This window comes from Sebastes umbrosus, chromosome 2 (assembly GCF_015220745.1).
Source record: "Sebastes umbrosus isolate fSebUmb1 chromosome 2, fSebUmb1.pri, whole genome shotgun sequence".
NCBI classification, from domain to species: domain Eukaryota; kingdom Metazoa; phylum Chordata; class Actinopteri; order Perciformes; family Sebastidae; genus Sebastes; species Sebastes umbrosus.
This window is the reverse complement of record NC_051270.1, coordinates 11146344-11165434: the sequence shown is the minus strand read 5'-3', so window position 1 is coordinate 11165434 and position 19091 is coordinate 11146344. Positions and strand designations below refer to the sequence as shown.

Below are 19091 nucleotides of genomic sequence, written 5' to 3'. Positions count from 1 at the left end.
CAGATACACAATCTGGATACATGGTTAAAGATTGGACTATATGCGACACTGTACCCAGTGCTCAGCGGATGAAATATGATTTTGGAGGCTGGGGTGATTCTAGCTTGTTTTATAACATCATTATCTCTCTGGTGATGCTTAAACATTTGTCATATATATATAGTGAATAGCATAAGAAAAGGATAACATACTCCCTTGAGAGCATCCCATACTATTGATGGAAAGGCTTACTGAGTTGTGATGATTATGTTTTGTTAAAGAAACTGATTTCATGGAAGAACAGTATACAGAAGTAATTAGACAAAAGGTTTTTCTATTTCTATTTTCTTAGTTTTACTTGAATGGTTATCTAATCTAAAAAAGACAAAACAAAATGAAGTACATTTTGAGTTTTTCCGGATCATAAAAACCTGGTCTCCTCAACAGCCATCATTGGTGTTTTGACTTGTGTACTTGCAGTATCTGGTCTAAATTGTAATTGCAAAAAGGATACCTAAGATCTATTAATTTTTCTGCCGTGAGTGCTCCCCAAAATGGGGGGCCCTATCGGGGGGGGGGGGGGGGGGGGGGGGCGGGCATGGATTTTTGGTCCCAGCTTACAATGTCGGTACTGGTAATTTGATCCGTCCAATATCTGTGTGGGTGGGCACTAAAAATAGTTTATTATATCACTTAAATTCTAGCAGCCGCACGGGCTGTCAACCAACTGGGAGGGCAACGTTGTGAGCTGTTGCTTAGTCCCATCTGTGATTTGTGCACTCCCTATGTTACATTGTGCCGTAATTCAAATCACCGAGTCTACTACTACTACTACTACTACTACTACTACTACTACACTAATTGTTGCTGCACATTTTGTCTGGTCATTTGCCATCACCCCAATCTGACCAATGAAAAAGACAGCTAACGCTAGCTTTACCCTGTTCTTTCTATAATGCATCAGACACATCAAGGAGTGTGTGGGAGCTGTCGATGACAAAAAGTTAAGTCTAATGGGAATCATTGGTAATGTAAGCAAGCCAGACTAATTAGCCTTCACTTTCCAAGAGGACAGTAATTGGCCTAGTGGAATACAAACTTAACATCACGACAGGTCCTCCCAAATGTTGAATGTTAAAAGAGATGGGCGTTTTAAATTGCTAAGGTACTAGGGCTGTAACGGTATGAGACTTTACGGTACCATAACCGTCTCAGAAAATATCATGGTTTCACGGTATTTCATAATTATTATTATTATTATTAGTAGTAGTAATATTAGTAGTAGCAGCAAGTCACAATGACCCTTTATATAAAGGAATGAGAACAGAATTATAAACCTGATAAAAAATAATGAATGCACTATAATATGTCACATGACTGTTAGTTTAAATGTTAGCAGCACTTCAGCATGTAATTAACAAGCAAATGAAAAATAATATCAGCTGTGAGCTTTTAAAATAATGTCCTATGATTATTAACAACTAACATACTATAGGTGTGCGACAGCGCAGCCAGACTATTCCTGTCTGTATCTTTAACTCACACACTCACTCAGTTTGTTTCAATACCATAGATAAGCAAATGTACATGATAACAGTCAACTTTCATACCACGGTATACCTTGATACCGGTATACCGTTTCAACACTAAAGGGCACATAAACAAACGCTATGTAGGCTTGTTTAAAAAACGTCTTGTATCAATGTTGCTGGGCTTTGACGTGCTCCAGTCTGTAGTGCAGCATGACAGCATCACCCACCCAGAGTCCTGAAGCTTACACAATAGCAACAATTATATAATTTATATGTCCTTACACAAAAATTTAGGAGAATTTCTTACTCGGATAAACTTTATGTATTTTGAAAGGGTTGTACCAGGCACACATTTGTAAATACAGCAAAAAAAAAAGCCAACTTGTCCTGGTTGTATGATTGCTATTAATGTACAAAACTGTTCGGATTGATTACAGGATTTAGAACTTCTTGCCAGCATGTGTGAGCTCAGCACACAAAGTCTGTGATACTCATATTAAAACTAAACACCAATACGTAAAGCAATTGCACAATACACTAAAGGAATAGAACAATGACATACTGTATTGTGAGATATAATTCTCTACCATATGAAATATAGACCATCTTTAAAGTCTTCCTTTTGAGGGCTGTTTCTCTCAATCTAAAATCCCCTCATAATCAATATCAAATTGCTCCTTTTCTCATGACAGGCAAAGCTTTGGTGCAATATATGGCTATATCTTTTGCTAAGGGAGTAAAACCCCTAATTTAGTCTGCAATAAAGCAGCTTAGAGAAACTGATTCTTTCCAGAACATTAATCATAAAAATTTAATGGATATCAAATATTTAATACAGTAGAATGTACAACTTGTATTACTAAGGCTCTCTCTAAATCGATCATGTAGAGGAAAATCCATAATTAAAATTATGCTAGCAAGGGCAAATCATTAAGATTTCTATTCAGCTTCATGCTTCACGAAAATGAAATATACACCCTGCCAGTGATGTATAGGCTATTAGGGGGAGAAATAAATTATTACTGTCTCTTATAAAAATGGGTGCTTGATTATATTAGAAAAATAAAAGTGTGTGATAATTCTTGTGTAACTGAATCTCAGATACAGCCTCTGTTCCCATGAAAATAGAGAATAAACTACATTAAAAACGGTATAATGTCAAATGTCTGGACCAGTGGAATATGGTGTTAAATACAACATTTATATTTGAAACCTTATTAATTATATAATCAATCAAAGCAGATGAATGTACTTTAAGGCTGAGGAATGAGACATTCAGCCTACAAGAATGAAGCAGCATTTACACTAACATACTATAGGAGACAATAGACAGCAAACCATTTATTTTCTTGTTTTGTTTATATATCTCATATCAGAACTAGAATAGTACACTCTGACAGGATGGTGATTGAAGACATTGTCATATTGTCACTCAATGCAACCTTTGTTAACATTAGCTGTTAACTCTGTTATTTAGGACTGTGCTGCCCACCGACTGCTACCCGCTAACGTTATGAGATTTCAGGACGTTGTTACTCAAGCCCTGATATCGGCAGTACTGTGAAAAAATGAGTACCGTCATGTTTTCAGAATTTTGGCATTGGCTTGGTACCAAAGTTTCGGTTCTTGTGACCTATCCAGTTGTAACACCTGTACACCATGTCATGAAAGTGCAAAAAAAAACAGCCTACAAAAAGCTTAATGTCATAGATAAATGGTTGAAACATCCAGTTACTACCACTTTCCTATGTTAGTAGTACAAATGCAAACTTTACAGACTACTGAAGAAACGCCTAATCAGGATATTTATGCCTTGTATAGATTCATATATGCCGGGGATCAACCAAAGCTACAGGGTTCAATCCACAGAGACTATCCCATCTATAGAGGTGGTAAAATGTGCTTGAGCCAGTCAGTTAAGGCTGCCCTAGAGGCCTGACATCTTGGTTGGGTTTACAAGGAAGGTAGTTTTGGTAACAGCAGGTACAGCAATGGTTTTGCAACTACAGCTGTGACTTGTTGCGGTAGTCGGTGTTACAAGGTGGTCGGGCATACACCGATGACATTACGTACCCACCACCCCCACCATCATTTTGCTTTTTTTTAACAGAAATGAAACCCATTTTGTTCATTTTGGCGTATCAGCGGCGTGTCATCAACACATAGTCGGACGACAGACGCTACCGACAGTAAATGCATCTGCTCCATACGGAGTCTCAGCTCAGTAGCAGGTCGTAATATTTCACACACATGGGACGAAAGAGAGTTGACAGACAAGACAATGTAAAGCGAAAAGCAAAAGCGCCTATTTGGCATTATTTCAGATTTAAACCCAATGCTATAAGAGAACCATGACGTTAATGAGACCATCGCCATGCAGAGGACGGAGCGGTCATAGCCGGTGTGCGCTGCGGAGCAAAAGCTGGACCGGAGGGGCCAAACACACAGCGACCCGACGTTAAAGATCAAAGTAAGCGCGCAACATATATTGACCGTCATCTTTTCTTGTAAAATGTCCGGTGTAATCGGTAACACTGGTGTTGTCACGAGTTTATTAACCTGTGGAAAAATTTCCTCACCATCACAATCCTTACTGAGACTCAAATTTAAAATTTGGGTGACAACAAAAAGGCCCGTCACAAGGCCATTAAGCAAATATGTTTGCACACATATCAGACGGGACTGTAAAATGAGGAGTAAGTACAGTGAGCTTCTACACATCTCCCCTCCGGCACTGTGATATGGACTGAGGCCATTCCCTTTTGGAGGAATTCCTCCATTCATCCACACATACCTCCCCCTCCATCTTAGCAGCTCTTTGATCTGCTTATGTTCTCTTGAAAGGCTGAAACACTTCAAACAGAAAGGGCCGTGAGCCGAGCGTGACTTTCATACGAGCAGCTGTTTTTTTTACTGCCATCTCATCGATTTGATAAAAGTGATCGATACTCTTAAATTATATATCATATCTTGTTCCTCTGTTTTGGGATCTGAGCATCAGTTGCCTCTTCACGATTTAAGAGGAGAGGTGCTTTTTACTCTAACGAGTGTGGACAGTCCTCTCAGAACATATAGTACAGTATGGAAGATATGAATTATGGATTGCAAGTACAAAGGGTTCATATAGAAAGTATCTGATCAGAATATCAAACATTTCAGATACATGAAGGCCATTATAACTTTGGAAGTCTTTCTACACCTAATGATTTATAAAGTACACTTCAATTTCAAGATCAACTTTTTCTCCAGAGCTCATAATTACCTTCATTCTGTAAAAATGCACCCTAGAAAAAAACACCGTACCCAATTCACATAGGGATGCACCGATCTGATCTGCTCGATCACCATCTTCGTTCATTCTGAACCAATTAAGTGGACTGGGTATCTGCCATAATGTCAGCAATCCACATTAAATACAGTTTTATTGTTAATCTGAAATTCATTGTTTCTGCTGTTAGTTACAATCATTCAGTCATAGTGGGGCACCATCTCAGTGTTAGGGCCACAACAATCTCTGGCCTCGTGTTGCCTTACAAAAAAATTGCATGTCTCAATTAAAACAAATTTGTGTTAGTTTGTGTTTTGTTGTTAAATTAGACAATATGTAATAAATTAATCTGAAAATATTTTTTATGCCGAAGACGCTCAATATACATAATAAAAATAATTCAGAGGCAGATGATATGCAATGTTTATTATAGTATTTGGCACATTGAAATAACGGCTGTAACCTGCTAAACCTGGCACATTTTATTTTTCACGAGTTACAAATACTGGAGGTCCTGGTTCAAAACGATTTAGTGAAAGGGAGCACCGGTATAGGATCGGTAATTGGTATCTGCAGATACCCAGGGATGGGAATCAGTATCGGGAGCGAAAAAGTTGGAACGGTGAATTCCTACTTTCACACAGACTCAGAAGTGGGTTAAACCCACATCTGCAGTTGATGTAAATAAACACTTGTCATCTGACCCTCCTCCTATTTAGTTTGATGTTACTGAGGTTCAAACAACATTCAAGAACATCCTGTACTACTTGATCTAATAAAAAAGGCAATAATGAAGACGTAGAGAAAGTGAGCATGCGAGACAGAGGAAGAGTGCGCACAAATGTGTGATCAAGACAGAGCAAACGTAGAACAGGGAGAAACTCAAGTTGTACCGTCCACTGCTCGCCTGCTTGGACCAGACCAACAGCCCAACTGATTTCTGTGATATTTTCATCACACAATTGGTGGGGACACACCTATGTATGATCTCTCCAAAGTCACAACTCCATTCCTTTCTTTTACTTTTTTGATCACAAGACACATTGCACAGCGAAAACGTTGTACTCCAATATCAATAATAATAACAACAACAACAACAACAAGGCAGAGTAATAATCCTCAACAGCATGCATGTATCAGAGCTTTTCAACTGATTAACTCCAACTCTTACAGTAACAGCAGGTACGGAAGGTGCTCCATCTGTAGTCTCAAACCACAATTACTCACAGATCATCTGCGGTTAACCCGACTTAAACGTGCACAATTAGCACCAAACTATTAAAAACTAACCACAACAAAACCCTCAAACTAATTAATCTCAGAAGTTAGCAGAAGAACAAAAATGTATGAAATGCATTGCAAATGAAGTAAATAAAACAAGAGAAACGTGAACACATTAAATCTGTGACACTGTTCACCAATAGGTGAATCTGCACGGTGCAGTAATCAAAGCTATGTGAAAATCTGAACTACAGTAACTGGGCTAGCATGTCTGGCACACTTTATCTATTCAAGTTCGAGTTTGGATTGCACAAAAACAAGTTATTGACCACTAAGCAATAAAGATGTTGCCAAAATGAAATATGAAAAAACACCACAAAACAAAAGCATAATTCTGTCCTGTGATATTATTTTAGTTATCACTATTGCTCTGCTCCAGTGTGAACCAAAACATCCTTGTAATTAAGAGATTTGTTGTTTATTGCATTTTCACACTGCTCTCTTGCTTTTGGAGAAGCACTGTAAAATATCGCTCTACCATAAAAATAGTTTCTCTGCTATATTAACACAGATGGACACAGGCAGTCTGACACGGAGAAATGCTTACTGAGGGTTCTTTAAAGACCCCCTGAAGCGCAAATCAGAGCTGAGGTCATAAGCTGTGGTTGTGATAAAAAGGAAATATGAGAGCGAGCTGTGAGCCAAACTGTGGAAAGGTTCATCTCATAAGTGGCAAAGCAACAGCAGTATTTCTGGAGGTAGCAATAAAAACAAACACAGTGATGAAATACAGTTGTATTGGAACACTTTTTATCAAAATATTACAGTCATATACCACATTACTGCCCTCCACTAATATCACGTCTGTGACATAGCTGGTATGTAAACTTTTAGTGGAGATGGGGGAATATTACGAGACGGGTTAACGGTCTCGTTTAATGACTTGTGCCACAAATAGTTAATGTTATTTTCTCTGTTGAGGTTGTGCGTAGGCACTCTGATTGGTATTTGGTCACAAGCCGTTTGAAAATCCTTTTATTTCAAGCATTATGAAGGCAAGTAATGTTTTGAAAGTGATTTCTGTTCACAACAGAGATCCAATTTAACAATGTCATGCTGAAATTCACAGAAACATTTTTTCCTCCCTTTTGCTCTCGTGTATCTGCATACTTTCCTTTTTTGCTTGAATCTTGCTCATTGAGGGATGGACAATGGTGATTGATGCAGAGCTGCAGCTGCATGCACTACAAACTACCGAGCAACCATGGTTTATTTTCTCTGGACACTACACCCAGATGTTTGGAAAGCACAATGTAAATGGTTGTGTCACCACAGTAGAAAGTAGTAGGCCTGTATTTAATAAGAAACCTGCATGTGCATCAATGCCACTTTTACAGTAACAACCACAGTAGATTTACAGTAAGTCATCACATTGCCTTTCTGATCAAAGAAATTAATTAGGTGAAGTAGCGGCCAATGTTGAAAGATTGAATACTACAAAGCCGTCGGAGCTGCAATGGTTAGGCTAACTGGTTTCCATTTATTTGGGTAGGGAGGTATTTAACATAAGTGGCATTGCAGCTGTTGTTTCTAGGTAATTCTGGGTACAAAAAAACAGTCATATAGAATGGATGGAGTCTTTACCACATGAGTAAACTCTAATCATTCTAGGGGTGTAAGAAAATGTAATGTAATGTAGGAAAGTGTATGTGCCCTCTCAAGGTAGTGCTAGGATGTTGGAAGTTACAGCGACTGACATAAATGCAAACGCAAAATCACATGGTTCTGGTTGCGTAAAAAAAAAGTACACTTTTTAAATCAGATTTTATGCATATGGCGGTGTGTTCTTTATACTATGATAGTTTTCCTAAAATTAGATTTAAAAAGAACCCACAATATATCACCTGGCTTACATTATAGCAACATATCACAATAGTAACCTGTGTATCATGATACGTATTGTAGCGCCAGATTCTTGCCAATACCCGACCCTACATCATAGTCCTAATTGCAAGTCATATTTTATGCCAAACCACCCATTTTAGACTACACGGTAGGGATGGGACAATTAAGGATTTTATCATGTAAAAACACAATAAGTTGATCGTGGTGAATTACCTTTAATCGGGAAGATCGTGAATATCGTCACAAGTGACTTGAGAAAGCGGTGTAGCTCGCTATGATGGCACAGAAGTGAAAAATAGAGCCTGATTATAAAAAAGGAATTATCATGAAGAAAAAACAGACTCAAACAATGTTGCTATTTTATTTATTTATTTATTAATTAAATTATTTATTTATTTATTTATTTATTATTATTATATTTATTATTTATTTATTTATGAAGGGGGCCCTTATGATTTATGATTACCTTATTTAAGATGGTTTGATTTGTTTGTTTTTCCACAAAAGAAAAAGGGTGTGTCATATCTGTGATGCAATAAACAATTAGTTTCCTAACAAAATGTAAGGTAAAATGATTCCAGTATGTTTTTGTGTCATTCTAAGAGTTTTAAGCATATTTGATGATTATCGGGATAATATCAAGAATTGCAATTATTTTGGTCAGGATAATTGTGACATATTTTGTATTGTCCCATGCCTACTACACGTCATCACCCAACACCATGAAAATGTTCCACTACTATCTCCCTGACTTCAAGGAGATGTACAGGCTTATTCTTGCAGTCCTGCACAATGCACGGGCATAGTCATTTATCAAAGCATTCAGTATTTGACAAACAACCTATCTGTGGTCTCGATAAACATCACGACTGAACGTGACAAAGTGACGATGATGAAGAGTCGCCCTGTCTAACAAATGAAGAATTGTTGTAATTATTTCAGTAAGATGGAACTGCAACAGCATGACATCAGCACAGGATGGCAACATCTGGATTCAACCAAAATGGTGCCTTCACAAAATACTTGATTTCATAATATATTGATTTCATGTCTGGCACCGTCAGTTAAGTGTAAAGAGAGCTGTGTGAGGTGCATCAACCATCTGTCAGTCGGATGAACACGATGACAGCAGATCACAAGTATACTGTATGTGTAAGAGCACAGTCTTGGCATCGCACCCAGTGAATTGAGTGAACCAGATGAATAGGAATTTTTGATAAAGCTGCACGTTTTTGAACAGATAATTCAGGCAGTGTCATGTAATTCCTAGGATACATCTGCATTTTTAACGTTTTGTGTTATATGTCTATTCAAACTTGTGAATTCTCATTAGGGGTGCAATGCAAAGCTAGTATCTTTAGCTGTTAGAAGTATAGTTTGGGTGTTTTAAAGTGGGTTGTATGAGATACTTACCCATAGTCACTGTATTACCTACAGTAGATGATGGTCTGCACGCATCCAGTTTAGAGAAAGACAGTACAGAGAAGTACGGCGTATGGAGCAAAGTAATGTACTGCTGTGCCATTGCTTTGTTCCCGTGCTGGTAATCCTGTCTGTTTCTCCAAACTGGGGGCGTGCCGATCGTCATCTACTGTAGGTAATACACTGACTATGGACCTCATTCAAACCCCACTTTAAAAACACCTGAACTATCCCTTTAACTTCAATAATTTCTGTATTAGTCCTGGAATTCAAAAGTAAACTTGTCATTTGAATGAATTGAAAGTGTTAGAACATTTCCAGTTTTTCTGTCCTAAATAATTGCAAACAACACAAAGTTGCCAGTATCTTATTCAATCTACTGATTTTTTAAAAAAATCATACAAAATATTCACCAAAACAGACCCATTGTATCACAAAAAACACAGTTGTCCATTATGTATAGAATGCAATGTAAAGGAATGTACCAAGATGGCTCTCTGGCATCGCTATTGATATTGAGTATTTATAATTTATGTCACATATCTGAGCCCAGAGGTTGAACATTTATATTAAAGCAATATTTGTTAAGCAAAGTCAGCTATCAAATATACATTTTAAAAAGAGCAGGGAATAATGCATCTGAAAATGTGTATATATTGTAAACTGTTAAGCTCCTCAGTAAAGCTCTGGCACTTGAGCCATGAGTACTATTTTTCCAATGTGTATGTGATGTAAATAGCACCGTACCAATCAAATCAAACGCAGAATGTAAAACCATTCTTGAGACTAACAGTAATTATTAGAGATTGAATAAATTCAATATTTTAGATATGCTACCAACACTGCTTCTTAAATCAGAATGTTGATGGCTACTTAAATGTGTTTTTTACTGGCTAATGTACTTTTGAGAAGGAAAATATGAGCAAGGAGTCCTACTGTTTTAGCACCCGTTCATGATTTCTTTTCCTCCAGGCAATTCTTTCCTGAATGTTGTACAGTCAGATCAAATTAGTCGAGTGTGAAACTGAACTATATTGCCTCTCAATCAGCCAGTTACCAGACCTCTTTCTATGTGCCTTCCAGCCGTTAAAACAAGAGCAGAACCGTTTTTGGAACATTCCCTCTTGGGCACGCAGCTAAAGAGCATCAGTCATTTGACTAAATGTAGAACAAGTGAGATCTCTGTAGTGACTGCATCACCATAATTATCAACTCGCTCTCAGCCATCGTCACCTAACATAACTTCCCAGTTATAGTGAAACATTTTCACAGTATCACAATGTTGGCAGATTATATAACACCAGGCTGCAGAAATAATACAGGTATATTTGAGGATAACAAGACACTTCATTCAGCTCCAGCAGGAGGAGGAGGAAGAGGTCTACACGAGGCTCTCAGAGCTTACTGAAGTGTTCAGTAATATGGAGTTTTCATTGTGAAGAATAGTGTTGAAGCGTCCGGAGAACAGCTGGGAGCTCCACGAAGCAGCTGCAGTGCTTTACCGATTCACCCTGTACTCTTAAATCATTCATAAATGTTTACCCAGTGCTGCATACAGCAAATGTGCTCCAGCATTGCCGTTTACACGCCTAAGATCGGCCGAGGCAGATCTGGGCTCCTATCGTAACGCGAGTCCAAACTTCAGTGCTGCATTAATAATAGAAAGCTACAAACAGGAGGTTAAGGACCTCCTGATGCATGGGCAGTGAACTGGGTCCCTCTCTGAGTGCTTCATAAAGACTGCTCCATGTCACCCCATCCCCCGTCTGTCTGTTTGGCCTCTTGTACAACCTTTAGACATGGCAGCAAACATCTAGGGCACGGGGAATCATGAGCAGCGCAATGATCGCTCACAGGTGACATGCCTAATAGTCCCTTCAGTCTACCACTTTAACCTGACATGTTCAATAAATTCCCATATAGGTACTGATGATGGATCTGAAATCAGAATTACAGACTGACGTGCACACGTACAGTGTGTGTGTATCGTAAAATACACTCTGCCTATGCGCTGGTATAACAGAAAATGAACTTTAGACAAATGGAATAAGCTACCTGCAGTCTTTCAGGATGGCTTTCCCTAGTGACCAGATTTCATCTCCTTAAAAGGAGCCATTAACTCCTCGTGACAGAGAAATGAATTTGCTCTGTGGTGAGAACAGCTTCTCATCGGCAATCATTAGTTTAGCACTCCATAATCACCCCCGTCGTGCTGTGTGTTCATCAGTAGGCCTGCCTGCTCTGCTGGCGCTATCAGAGACTGAGGCCACTATCATCAAGGGCAGGATGTGAAAATTGCTCCATAAAACAAAAGTAATACCCAATAAAATAGGAAAGCAACTGGCACTTACCACATAAAACTGAAAGATTACCATGGAAGTACATGGTAAACACGTTGTTATTCCTCAGATGTAATCCAAATTGCAGCCTTGTGGTGCTGCTTTACCTTAAGACTTACAGGTCTCATCTGTATATTAAGATGAGGAATGGGGCTCATAGATGAAATGCTATTCAATAAAGCACATTTTCCTGTTAAGGGTCCATGATAGCAGTGGGGGAATAATTCAGAAAGGATGCTAGGATTAGAGTAAGAGCCGTGTGGTGTTTGTGGCTTTAAAGGTTCTGTGGGAACAGGAACAATCTGTCTTCATTGCAGCTCTGACTTGATGAGGCAACCTGAAAGGTAATTAAGTTTGATATGTTGCCTGTGCTCCTCAGCCCACGCTTTGAGAGAGTAACAAGCTCCAACAGCAAAAAGCAATGTTTAAGTTATGGCCTGTCATCTCCGATTTTCTGCCCCTTATGATTTTTCACTGTCACCAATTTATAAATTCTATTTGAACCAGAAATAATCCAACATTAAGGCATCTTTCCACTCCCAAATAGACTACTGATGTTAATCTAGGAGGCATACAATAAACACAAACATATTTTTATATAAAAAGACATGAACACTGATTCATTCTGAATTTGTGAACAGCATTTATCATTTAAAAAATATATATCCTATTTATCGCACTGGTCAGAATATAAGAAAAAAAAAATCTTCCTGGCAGTTACATTTTAAAAGGAAGTGGAGATCATCTTATATTCAAGGGCTTTCGAGAACCTTTTCACGATGGATTACGAGGATTCGGCGTAGATATTTAGGTACTCTCCTGATGCTCATTTAAAGATTACTTTATTTAAAATTAGTGTGAGCTGCTGACCGTACGCATGGAAGAGCCGTACCAATATCGATATTTGAGAGTATAAAAAATATCTCCCGTTTTTATATTGTTTATGTTATATATTTATATTATATTATATTTACATAATATAAACAAACATTTTTGAGGATTTAACATTTTACAGTTGATGAACTTGTCAGTGCTCTCTGGTGGACGACATTGCATGTCACTGCTTGTGTCATTCTATAAAATGAATAGGCTATGATTAGATTTGTAGTACTGTTGCATGGTGGTGGAGTACTTACAGCTGGAACATGCAATATTGACAGATAACATCAGCATCAATGCACATATCAAATACATGACTTACACGCCCTCTTAGTAGTAAGCTTGGAATATAAAAAGATACCAAACGTTGGACATACAGTATTCTTTATCTAAGCCGGCTAATTCATCATATAGGCCGAGAGGACAGCTTAATTCATAATAAAACAAGTATGAAAATTCTATCAAGCAACCACCAGACCTTCTGCTCAGGCTACAATCACAAATCACACTCATAGCAAAAAAGTTAACTTGAAAAATAATGTACCTGTGAGGACAGCACACAGTAACACAACAGCTTCAGTGTCCACACAGACACTGTGCATTTAAGCATCAAAACCTCCATAACATCAGCAACTGTGCAGAAAGTAAATACTGTAATGTTACAGCCACGGCGGGCCATTTAGCCTCAAGTGAAGCCAGAAGTATTAAAAGACAACAGACTTAAAGAGAGAGGGTAAATTGTACTCACAGTATTTGAGGACATAGCTTGCATTTTCTTGTTCTTCAGGGAGGCGAAGTGGTCAATATCCAGGTCATGAAATTTCCCAGTGACACTCCAAATAGTCCCAAAAAAAGCACAGGAGCATGTTAGTAACAGTTAACGTTACCGCAAAACTATAACTTTCTGTAAAACATTGTTTGTGACGCAGAAGTGCAGCAGCTTAACTTGTCTTTTTCACAGTCTCCAGTAGCATGTCAGTGAACACGTCTGATTGGCTAGCACTTAATAGTTTCTAATCAAAGCAAGTCAACTTCTCAACTTTACCTGGCTTCCCCTCTGTTGCGTTGACATGATTTCCTCTAGGTAGGGGCGCTGTATCCTGTCTCACCACACACTAGAGGGGTCCCTGCTTCCTATCCTGTTGACAATGATCTGGTTAGAGCCCTGGATTTTAATAATGTGATGGATGCTTTTGCCCAGAAACTGGTGAGAAAAACCCCCCCACATAAACTTGGTGTGTGTTGAGACAGCCCACTGTGTTACTACATGCTTATGGTTTAAATAGACGTACCACATATTTAGGTACTCTCCTGATGTTCATTTAAAGATCACTTTATCAAATTAGTGTGAGCTGCTGACACAGTACACGTTAGAGCCCGACCGCAACTGTATGCCGAGTCTACCAACATCAGTATGAGCGTATAAAAACATAAAACATTTTTACTGCTTGTTTATGTTATATATTTAGGTGTATAGTTATGAGAAAAATATTTATTTTAATGTAAACAAACATTTTTGAGTATTTAACATTGTACGTAGTATTCAACGCGGATGAACTTGTCAGTGCTCTCTGATGGAAGACATTACATGTCACAGTAGGAAAACAACAGGTGTAAATAATAAAATTAACGATGGCTGAATTCCATTTAGCTGCTTCGGTGTCTTCATACAGGATTTGCATGTTAATTCACTGCCACACTTAAAAAGAACCCAGCCATCATTAATGTTATTAGTGACACCTGTGCTTTTCCTACTTTCCAAAGTCAAGATGTCTGTTAAGCACTCATTGTAGCATCGACATGGGCTGTTTTCAAAAACCGCCTACTAAATACTACTGAATACTGCACTACATACTGCATATCTGAGTAGTATGCAGTATGCAACGGTTAAAGTGATGTATTTGCAGTATTGTTAGACGAGGCTTTGGCCTTTAAACCAGCTCTTAAAGCACTGGACAAAAAAATAACTTGTACAATATTATCAAAAAATACAACTTAGATTTTGTTGTTTATGTTATGTTTGTTTACTTTTTATTTAAACAGTTCATAGTGAAGTCAGACAAACAGGATCATCAACGAGGGGAGACGGGAAATATAAAACATTGCTAGACAATTTACTTTACTCAAACTGCTTTTTCAGTTACAGAAAAAACAGTGGAATGATATCCCTACAGTCATTAGAGTAATGTTAAAAAGGGTTGTGTTGTCTCAGCAGGAATCTCTCTGCCCCGTCACATTTGTACATTTAAGCATGAAAATACCTCCATATCAGCAACTGTGCAGAAAGTAAATACTGTAATTTTACAGCCACGGCGGGCCATTTAGCCACTAGTGAAGCCACAAGTATTAAAGACAACAGACATAAAGAGAGAGGGTGAATTTTACTCACAGTATTTGAGGACATAGCTTGCATTTTCTTGTCCTTCAGGGAGGCAAAGTGGTCAATATCCAGGTCATGAAATTTCCCAGTGAAACTCCAAATAGTCCTAAGAAAACCACAGGAGCATGTTAGTAACAGTTAACGTTACTGCAGAACTATAACTTTCTGTAAAACATTGTTTGTGACGCAGAAGTGCAGCAGGTTAACTTGTCTTTTTCACAGTCTCACTGTCAGTGAACACATCTGATTGGCTAGCACTTAATAGTTTCTAATCAAAGCACGTCAACTTCACCTGGCTTCTCCTCAGTTGTGTTGACATGATTTCCTCTACTGTAGGGGCGCTGTATCCTGTCTCACCACACACTAGAGGGGTCTCTGCTATTATCCTGTGGGCAATGATCTGGTTGGAGCTCTTGATTTTAATAATGTGATGGATGCTTTTGCCCAGAAACTGGTGAGAAAAACACAGAAAGCGCAGACTTGGAGTGTGTTGAGACAGCTCACTGCGTTACAGCATACTTATGGTTGGTTTAACCATATATTTAGGTACTCTCCTGATTCTCATTTAAAGATTGCTTTAATAAAAATGAGTGTGAGCTGCTGACACAGTATGCATGTTAGAGCCTGACTGAAATAGTATACGGAGGCTACCACTATCGATATTTGAGAGTATTTATTTTGTTTGTTTATGTTATGTATTTGTGTAGTTATGTGAAAAAATTGTGTTTTTTACATAAATACACAATATAAACAAACATTTTTGAGGATTTAACATTTTAAAGAGGATGAACTTGTCAGTGCTTTCTGGTGGAAGACATTACATGTCACAGTAGGAAAACAACACGTGTAAATAATACAATTAATGATGGCTGTGTTCCATTTAGCTGCTTCAGTGTCATCATACAGGTTTTGCACATGTGGATTCACTGTCACACTTGAAAAGAACTGAGCCTACTTCACTTTCCTCTTTTCCTAAGTTTAAATGTCTGCTAAGCACTCATTATAGCATTGACATGAAGTAGGAACAATTTGTAAGGAAGCCATATGTCTTAATTAAAACAAGATATAATGAGCAACACTGCTGGTGTCATTCTACAAAATGTATATATTTAGATTGGCAGTACTGTTGCATGGTGGTGGAGTACAAAAAAGCATATACCACTGAGTAAACCACAGGATAACTTGTTGTTCACATTAAAAGCAATCAGTGCATAGCTCTATTACTCATCTTCTTAGCATGAAATACACAGTATGTAACACACATAATACACAGTGCAAATTAGTGGTGAAATAAAACAAAAATACAGCTGGAGCATGCAATATTGCAATGCACATATCAAATGCATGACTTATACACCCTCTTAGTGGTAGCCTATACTTGGAATATAGAATAGCCTTTATCTTAAGCAAACTCAACATATAGAGCACAGCTTCATTAATGATAAAACAAGGATGAAATTGATATCAAGCAACCACAAGACCTTCTGCTCAAGCTACAATCACAAATCTCACTCATAATAAAAAAGGTAACTTGAAAATAACTAATACAAAGTGGGAAATCCAATGTCCAATGGGTTCATTTTTACTCATGAGGCTCACATTTTCTTGTCCCTCTGGGCTGCAAAGTGGTCAATATCTGTGTCATGTAGTTTAACTCGAGATATTCTTAGCTAAGTTGACATACATAAGCACAGGAGCACGTTAACTAACAGTTACTGTAAAACAAAGTTATCTAACTTTCTGTCAAATAGTGTTTGTTTGTGAGGCAGAAGTGCATCAGCTTAATTTGTCTTTCTGCAGTCTCTCAGCAGCATGTCTCTCTGGCCACACCTGATTGGCTGATACTTAATTGCTTCTAATCAGAGCACCAGTAGTCGCTTTCGGTCCAAAATGGCAGAAACGTAGCTTTGTTGCTGGGTGCTGATGTTGCAATGGAACGAACAATTGACTTTCACTTCTTGGCAATATATACGTTCTTTGCCTTAGTTGGTTACGTCGACGTGATTGCCTCATTAGCTCTACTGTAGGGGTGCTATATCATGTCTCACCACCACATACTAGAGGGGTGCTGTTTCACCAATTTGAAAAAATCTAATTAAAACTGTTTAAAAAAAAAAAATATGGCAATAATACAACTGATATACAGAGAGGTGATATTGAATTACGATGACAGTGAGGTTTATGTGTGACCGAAAATATTTCTATTAAAATGACAATGATGGCTACTTTTAATTCTAGCAGCATCTCTGGCTCCTGGCTTGAAAACGCCACTGCATACTGTGGCACAATGGCATCACATGGAAGGATAGAAATCAGCACTTTACCTTCAGACGATCTTGTACACATCTGCAATCACATCAGTTGAACTGGGCATACTGGGCTCTGGTGTACCAGGGGCTTCCAGCTGTTCAATTTTTCAAACTGGGGTCTGCACATCCAGAAGAAATCAACTTCTGGATGTGCAGACCCCAGTTTGAAAATTGTGGCCTGTGTAAGTTAAAGGCTTACAGTAACTAGTGCACCCTCATTAGCTTCTCCTGTTTATCCAGTGAGTTGCACTGGCCAGAGGAGCCCTGAATTTTAATAATGTGATGGATGCTTTTGCCCAGAAACTGGTGAGAAAAAACCCCACATTGACTTGGTGTGTGTGGAGACGGCTCAATGTGCTTAAAGGGTGGTTTACAAAAAAGTCCACTTTATTAGATTTGTCATATACATACAGGTATATGAAGTTTGACCTTTGCTTAACCCATCCTTAGGAGCAGTGGGCTGCTAAAGCCTCCGGGGAGCAACTAGGGGTTCAGTGTCTCACTCAAGGACACTTTAACATGCAGACAGTAGGAGCGGGATCGGGCCGCCAACCTTGTGGTTAAAGGACGACCCACTCTACGCACTATACAGCCATTTTTCCAAGATCTATGAAAAGTGCTTTTACTGTGTTTCACCTTGCTCTGCATTGCATATATATGATATGATATGATATAATATAATATATACTGTGTAAATACAGGTGATGTCTTAAAATAAATCTAAATGAAGTTTGCTGGAGACTGGTAGGAATACTACATTTACTAGAAATGTGGCTATAGATCCACTGTAAGCAAACAGTCTCCAATACAGGAAAGATATTGCCTTGGGAGAAACACCGTCTTTACACATGTCAAAATATTCATTATAAATTCATTACAAATGTCATCATGTCAGTGGAGTGCATAATGAAATGTGCAATTATACAGTTGGATTTAGTCATTCATTGTGCTCGTCTTTATTGGATGTTTCTCCATGAAAGGAATTTGTTAATTTAAAAAATCTACAATAATAATAAAGAGTGTATAGGCTTTATATAGAAAAACTCCTGTTTCTTATACACATCAGTAGGTCAAAGCCGGTTAAATGTATTTGTGCCATTTATTTGTTTGACTATAACGATTATGCTTTCTAAATCATCCTGTTTTTAAGTGCTTTGGATGAAATGGAATACCATTGTGTTTGTGTGTGTGCGACATGAGCGATGCTGTATTAAAGTCGGGGCCTCAATCTATTCAAGAACCTTCGCTGCACTATCTTCACAATTGAGTTAGCTCGGTGCAATTGCTGTCCATTCAATGGCTGAGAAATTGAGTTTCAAGCCCGAAGTGCTGCCAACATCATGGAATGAGGTAAGAGAGAGAGAGAGAGAGAGAGAGAGAGAGAGAGCAAAGGAAGGAGAGAAAAATACTGAAAAGTAAATGAATATATCTTCATCCTCCTGTGCCCACATTGCAATGAGCGAACATACATTTATTCAAAATGTGACACTTGAGAAAGTTTTTGACAACCATGTCAAAAAATCCCAGAGGTTCTTCATCTGTCCGGCACTGGTTTACAGTCATTAAGCCCCAGCATCATAACCAAAGGCTTATGCAGCCCATCCCTCCTCTATATGCAAAGCAGTGATTACTGGACAGGTTATAAATTGTGTTATTTTCTCCATCTCACCGAGAACTGCTCATTCGTGGAAAGGTGATTTGGAGCGGCCCCACAATTACATAGCTTGAGAGAGAAAATTGCGCACTTGACTCTGCCAGGGTCCAATTGGCTCCAACTTCTAGATGATGGTGCAATCAAGGCCGTATTTATTTGGTCATGTTTGGGTCCAGGAGTTGATTGAATTTTGGTATCAACCC

General features: G+C 38.3%; 1 long non-coding RNA gene across 1 annotated transcript in view; it reads right to left on the bottom strand.

Annotated features, from left to right (window-relative positions):
• LOC119476799 overlaps nucleotides 1-16950 on the bottom strand; it is an 81184-nt gene extending 64234 nt beyond the window's left edge. Inside the window, exons 1-3 of the long non-coding RNA XR_005204108.1 lie at nucleotides 16525-16950; nucleotides 15218-15376; nucleotides 14935-15031 (exon numbers count right to left, since the gene is read on the bottom strand). This is a non-coding gene — a long non-coding RNA (uncharacterized LOC119476799). The remainder of the gene's footprint in view (nucleotides 1-14934; nucleotides 15032-15217; nucleotides 15377-16524) is intronic.
• Between the last annotated feature and the right edge of the window lie 2141 nt (nucleotides 16951-19091).